Here is a 7,898-nt window from a genome sequence, read left to right as displayed (position 1 = left end):
GCTTCTTCTTGATTGTAGGCAATCCATAATTCTTCAAAAGATGGATCCTCTTTCCAACTAATAATACCAATTGCAAAAGCATTCTAAGGTTTAGGTAATCCTAATATGGTTGAAATTACAAGTTCCTTATCAGGGATGACTTCATCAACTGCTTGAAGTTCATCTCTTAAATGGGAGATCCTCACAAAATATGAAGATACAATATCATCTTTTGTCATCTTGATAGTTCAAAGCTCATTCTTTAAGCTTGTTACTTGACCAATGTTCTTGATTGTAAATAGTTTGGAGAGAGCATCATACATTTTCTTTGAGGTGTCTAAGGTGGATATATAGGGAATCAAATTGTCCTTGATTGCATCCATAATGAGGCTCATGGAAATAATGTCATTCTCCTTGAATTTTTCTTTTCTAGCATCATCTGATGGTTCTTTAACTTTGCCTTGCACCATGTCCAAGACTTTGTTCCTTGCAAGGATAAGATCCATCCTTGTCTTCCAAGCTCTAAAATTTGAAGCTCCTTGAAGTTTATTTTCTGATTTCATTGATGATTCCATTGGTACACTTGTCAATGTCACTCTTGTAGAGATCTTGATCTCTTGTAGTCTTCAATAGGTCTCTTTCCAAGCTTGTTTTGATGATAGTCCCAAGGTGTTGGTTACTCCTTCTTTAATGATTCTACAAAGGGTCTTGATACTACTTCAAACTTACTTCAATGATGGTCCCAAGATTCTTTATTTTTTTCAAATACTTTTATAAGATCTTTCAAGAGAGAGAGATCCTACTTCAAGATAATGACCTGTAATCAAGAGCTTCCAATTAAAGAGAGAGAGAGAGAGAGAAAATGTCTTCCTTCTTCCTTACAAATGATGTGTAATGCCTCCTCCCACAGTTACCCAATTTCACAAACTTTCCAGGGTAAATATGAGACAAGTGTCACTATGACATGACCTGACCTCCAAGTTCTAGTTAAGGAAGTGAGGACTACAAACTGAAACCTTTCTGACCATCCTCGGGTGATCCAGATTTAAACAAGAATGTGAAAAATTATAGATATAACCATAAATACAGAGATGCAACATAAATTACACTTCATTTCATTAATATCAAATACCGAAGTATGCTTACAAACAGAATGGAAATAAGAATAGCTTGGGCGATGGTAGCTTATCTCTGAGAAGAGATGTGGCGGATACATGCCTTTGAACTGAGTTATAATGAGGCTCAAGGGCCTTTTTATTATTGAAAAATAAGACAAAATGCTAAACAACCAAAGCCCTAACCCGAGGAGATGTAACACCGAGAGTTTATGGGCCCCGTTGGGGTTAGTTGGGCAACCAACTTCTCGGGGTCATAACTTGGACATATTATCTCTGTTCGACGCATATGATACCTCGTTGTAAAGATCTCTCAGAGGACTATTGATTTTGATGTGATTGCTATAGTAATTGTTAAGAAATTTTGCTAAAAAAAACGTCTTTTAGGGCCTCAAAACGGCTCCGAAGGTTCAGGACCTGAAAAATTGCCAAAAATAGTAAATTGTGCTACAATTAGGAACAAATGAAACTCACTGGGGGGTCTAGGTGGAATAGGTGAGTGGACACCAATATCCACTTGGATCATCAGGGGCTATAGACCACCCAGGAGCTAAACAACCACCCCAGGTGTCCAATCCCTAAGCTGTAATTTTTCTTCACTGACCTAGACCCAGAACTACGCCCTTTACACTACTCCCATGCAATTATGAGGCTACAGATGCACTCACATACTTGCCTCCATGCGATTATGGCACAAAATCTCCAGTGCCAGTGGTTTTGGGATCTGGGCCACTTTTTAGGCCAGTCTCCAGACCATTGTCCATAATTTCTTGAAACTTTCCAGAATGCAATCAAAGGTATTGAAAATGATAGTCAATCAAAACTCAAGTAGGAACTTGACTCAAAATTTCCAAATCCATAACAGACATTTCATCAAACATATGGCAAATATGTAAGCCACAGTTCATCAATGCATATTTGACCATCAATTGAGAGTCTTCATCTGAGAATCACTGAGAAGGTCTAATGCCCTCTCATGGTAGCTGCAACAACACTTGTTATTCCATGCATTTATCAACCAATTAATAAATTATCAAAACATGTCAAGAGCCATAGATAGATTACATCATATAACCAGGAAATAACCATCATGGAAACCATGGAAAATCCACCATAATATCAACATCATAACTAGTACAAGTGCTGATAGATCACAATAGGAAAATAGATCTTTAGTAACATTTGAAAATGCTAACCAAGTCATGGACTTCCATGTACCACCCGACCATAAATTGGGTTGAACCAAATCTATCTTTCATCCAATCACCCCTGCTCCATATTCCAAGCATGAATGTGGGATCTCATGGATTAAACCAAAATAAACCAATGAGGGCTTCCAAGGGCCAAACAACCTCAACCCTCAACCACAATGATTCCAACTCTACAGTTCTAAAATCACTAACACCAACCATATCGATCTCTACCCAAGTTGTCCAGGGCTCTAGGAACTAGTAACTCAACCCATAACCTTCCAGGGCTCCAGAGCGTTTGTTCCAACTACGACTCCAGGGACTAGTAACTCAACCCACTAAGGGCTCTAAAGCATTTTTCCTAACCTACTGCTCCAAGAATTAGTATCTCAACCCAATTTGTTTCGAGGATTCTAGAGTGGTTGTTCCAACCCACAACCATAAGGAACTTGATCACCAATAAGAAAATAAGTGGAAAAACCCACAACACCATCGTTATCCATGAAATGTCAAGGCAAGGTTGAAACCATTGTCAATCCAGCAAAATATCCATTCCAATATAACACATAACCAAAGAATGAAATTCATATACCATGCGTCCAGAAATAAACAAGGAAATCACACATGCAACTTGTTACCTGCAAAGTATCATTGTTGTAGCTGCTGATCCAACTATTTCCTTGTGCTCCCTACTTTCCTTTGCCTTCTTTCTCCAAATCTAGGTGAATGCCAAAGTGCTCAAAGAATGCCCCAAGATTTCTCTAAGTGTGCAAGAGTATGAGATAACGAACTAGACCTCCTTCCCAAAAACTGTCAAAAAGCTAAACCAACAAAAACCTGTGAACGAGTCCTCATAAGCCTTTTTATCATTGAGGCCTCTATTTTCTTCGTTTTCCTTCATTTTCCCTCTAATTTCCTTAGCATGCAAATATGTGTCTCTTAACCTTCATTTTCTCCTCTTTTTGTTTATTTTCATAATTAAATGTCATTTATTACCTCTTTACTTTTCCAATTTCCATAGCCATAAATTAATCACAAGTGATGCCAACTAAAGTGTTTTACCCAACATTTAGCTTGGAATACGTGTCCCATGACCTTGGTCTTATTTTATTGACATGGGAAATCAACCAGGGGTTATTACAAACCCCTCCTCCTTGGGGGAACACCGTCCTCAGTGTTCTATGACACCTATGACCAACAAACCAATGAAAAAAACATATTGCCCATGAATCCTTATAACACAGCTCGATGCAGTATTTACAATGACATCTTGCTAAAAAAACAAACAAACAAATCACTTATTGGAGCTTTATAACATATATCATTGCATAATTTACAACAACATCCATATACATATACATATACCAAAAACACTTTTGCTTGAACCAACAAATATTGAAGGATATAAATCCCACATCTGATCATCCATATCCCATGTAGCTTCATTGGGCCCAAGGTGCTTCCACTGCACTTTAACCTACTCGATTTTTTAGTTTCGGAGCATGAGTTGTTTCTACTGCAATATGCATTGTGGATCTGGATAGAATTCTCCCTCTAGGTCCACCTGCAATACAGACAATTCAATCACATGATCAACATCCTAGACATATCTCTTAAGAAATGAAACATGGAAAACATCATGGAATTTCATTGTCGGAGGTAGTCAAGTTTGTAGGCCATTGGTCCAATACTCTCAAGGATATCAAAAGGCCTGCAATATCAAGGTACAGACTTGGCACATGATCCAATCCTCAAGGAGACTCTTCTTGGGCTTGATGTGCAAGTACACATGCTCCTCAACCTTAAACTTCTTGAATGCTCTATGCTGATATGCATAGCTTTTCTGCATGTCATGTACTACCTTCAAAATAATCTTAATAACCTTCATTTCTTGTTCCATCTCTACCAACACATATGGTCCAATCAACGCCTTGTTCATTGGATCACTCCAACTGATAGGAGTATTAAAACCACACCCATAAAGAGCCTCAAACATACTCATCCTCAAGGAATCCTAATACCCATGATTATAAGCAAATTATACTAGTGGAAGATACTTCTCCCACTTCCTCTGCTGATGCATGACATACATCCTCAACATTTCCTCAAGAATCCAGTTAAACCTCTTTGATTGTCCATCTATTTGTGAATGATAAGTTGTAATGAAAGCCAACTCTATCCCCAAACCTACAAAAAACTCCTTCCAAAACTTCGAAGTGAACTTGGTGTTTCTGTCTAATATGATATTCTTGGGAACACCATGCAACTTCACTATCTCCCTAATAAATATGTAAGCTACCTCGCTACCTGTTAATTTTCACACCGCTCTATGTTGTTTCAATTAATTTTAGCCTAATTCACTTCTTCAATTAACAATCTTTTCAATAACAATGAATCTTTCCAATCATCAACAGTAATTGAAGATAGAACAATAAATGCAATGATAAAGGAGACAATCAACACATCAACAAGAGACACCATGTTTGGTCAAAGACCAGGGAAAATCACACTATGGGGAAAACCATTTTTAAATTTTATTCTATTAGATTTTGATAAAATGTTCAGCAGAGAGTAAAATGAGCCCAAATCCATAAATAATAATCAAATTCAAAGTTTTAACTTGTTCAACAAATTTACCAACCAATATATAAAGTATGGGACAATAACTAAGATAATGCAATCAAAGATACCCGCGTACTTCCTTTTCACCCTTTGCAGTTCTTATTCACCCTTGCAATTCCTGTTCAACCTTTGCAGTTCATGTTCACCCTTCGCAGTTCCTATTTACCCTTCGCAGTTCCTGTTCACCCTTCGCATTTCCTGTTCACCCTTCACACTTCCTGTTCAACCTTCGCAGTTCCTATTCACCCTTCGCACTTCCTATTAAACCTTCGATTTTAGATAGAAATAAACTCCAAAAATAAGAAGAAATTATGTGTGATGATGATGTTCAAATGAGCTTGAGGTCACTTAAATTGATATGCTTCTAAGGTGTCCAATTTTTCTTTAGGCCGACTTGATCAAATGTGCATATGTTGGCTTTTCTTCATAAGTATACTTTCCCTTATCCAAATTGAGTGCTTTAATAGCCAAAATTGGTCCTCTTGAAAAGAGGAATCTAACTGAGCTTCCAAATTAACACTCCCTCTCAGCTAAGGAGAAATTCAAACTACATCATGTCATGTGTATCCTGTCGTCATATCATGTCCAATCTCTACTCAACTCTATTTGCTAAAACATTATAGAATCTAAAGAAGAAGAATCAGGGAGCATTAGCTACCACCCTCTATAACGTCAGAAAGCACATATCAATCTGAAAAAAATATCAGAGAGCACATCTCAACTTGAAACTACATCGGGGAACACATCTCAACCCATAATCTCATGGGGGAGTTAAACATATACAACCCATATCGAGCAATAGGTGATATAGGGGAGCACATCTCAACCCATCCTATTTCCCACTAATCTTCCCAACAATGGCCCTCAAGAGTCATGTGGTATAACACCTACATCATAATCAACTTAGGTTATATAACCCCAAGTACACTCTCAACCTGTTGGCCAGATGGGGAATGGTAATCCCAACAAGCCTAACTTATGGGTATCATGCCAACTGACATATACTTTGCATAAACCAAGGTAGGGGAGATAACATATCCAACCCTATGGGTGATAGATATGGGAGAAACATATACGACCCTATTGTCCAAATATCCCTCAACCCCAGGAGCCCTCCGTCTCAATTCCACACCCTGGGAGCTCAGAGAGGGGGGGAGAGTCGACCCAATGTTCTCGATCAATGATGCCCCTTATTAGGAGGGGTCACATCCATTAGTCCAAGCTTCTCTCTAAATACCAAGAACTTCCCTTTCGGTAAAGCCTTGGTGAGAATATATGTAATCTTCTCATCTTTCAATATATGATGGAGTCTAATGGCTCCTCTTTACACCATGTCTCAAATGTAATGATATTGAATCTTAATGTGCTTGGACTTGTAATGAAATACAATATTCTCTGCTAGATAGATCCCACTTTTGTTGTCATATATCACTGTAGTTTCCAGGACCTGCTCAAATAGTTCTCCAGAGAGCTTCCTTAACCAAACTGCTTCACAACTAGTCATGCTAGCGGCAATGTACTCTGCCTCGATGGTACTCAATGTTACAGACTTATGCTTCGTGCTCATCTAAGATATCATGGAATATCCAAGACTAAAGCAACATCCAAATGTACTTTTCATGTCGGTAATGTTTCTTGCCCATTCAACATCGGTATATCCATGAAGTCGAACACCTCTGGTAGAATATCTCAGACCAAGGGTGATCATCCCATGCAAATATTTCAAAATGTGTTTCGAAACGATCCAATATGCATGGAGAGGCTTTGTCATGAATTAACTCAATGTGTTTACTGCATAGAATATGTATGAACAAATTTTCACTAAGAACATCAAAGCCCCAATCAACTGTCTATACTTGGATGGATTCACCAAATTGGGTCCTACAACTTCTCCACATGATTTTTTGAAATTCATTTCATCGGTGTGGGCAAGGAATTGCATTATGTCATTCCAAATCTATTTAACAACTTCACGACATATTTTCCTTGTGAAAGGAAAATTTCACTGGGCCTTTACCACACCTCAAGGCCTAGAAAGTAGTGCATGAGTCCAATGTCCTTCATCTCGAATTCATAGGCTAGCTCCCTCTTACATTCAATCATCATGGGTTCACTACCTATCAAGAATATATCATCATCTCGTAACATGCCATGGAGGAATGCTATCTTCATGTCCACCTGATGTAGGGTCCACCCTTGACTTGTGACAATAACAAATATCGAACAAATGGTTGTATATTGAGCCACAGGTGTGAATATATCATCATAATCTTCAACCTCTTTCTGGGAGAATCCTCGGGCCATGAACCTTGCTTTATATTTCTTAATGCTACCATCAACACCATGTTTAATCTTGAATAACCACTTTTAAGTCACCACAAATTTCCCTTTTTGTCTCGGCACAACATACCATACATCATTATTCATGATAGATTCATATTCTTCGGCCATAACATCCTTCCAAACTTGTTCTTTCAATGCTTCTTCAAAGGTGGTAGGTTCTTCTTGTATCATAGTGCTCATGATTGCAACATATCCCTGGTACTTGCATGGCTTCTTGCTTTCTCTAAATGATCTTTGAACAAGAACTTATCTCTCATTATCCTGCAATGTGTCACAGAGTTAAAGTGGCCTCTTCTTAGCAGGAGGATCACATGAAGGAGGATCTAAGGGATTCACAAGTTCCATGGATCATCGACAATGTCGGTCTCGGATTCAGGCATGGAAGGACCATCTAAAATATCCATATCATGATTCTTCTTCTCAGGAGGAGGAGGCAAAGGAAGGTTCCTTGCTTTCCCAAGGGGAGCATCTTCATCAAATGTTACATCCTTGCTAATATCAACCTTCCTTTGACCAAGAATATATATAATTTAAAAGATTTAGAATTTTCACAATATCCAACAAACATGTCTTTTCTTCCCTTGGCTTCCAGCTCCTTATGATGGAGATGTTGTTAGGTAGAAATAGATAATAGAAAAATATTAAAAAA

This window comes from Pinus tabuliformis, chromosome 5_1 (genome assembly GCF_031772625.1).
Source record: "Pinus tabuliformis cultivar Carrire ecotype Pingquan chromosome 5_1, CPIR1, whole genome shotgun sequence".
Classification (NCBI taxonomy): Eukaryota; Viridiplantae; Streptophyta; class Pinopsida; order Pinales; family Pinaceae; genus Pinus; species Pinus tabuliformis.
Note: the sequence above shows the minus strand (reverse complement) of the source record.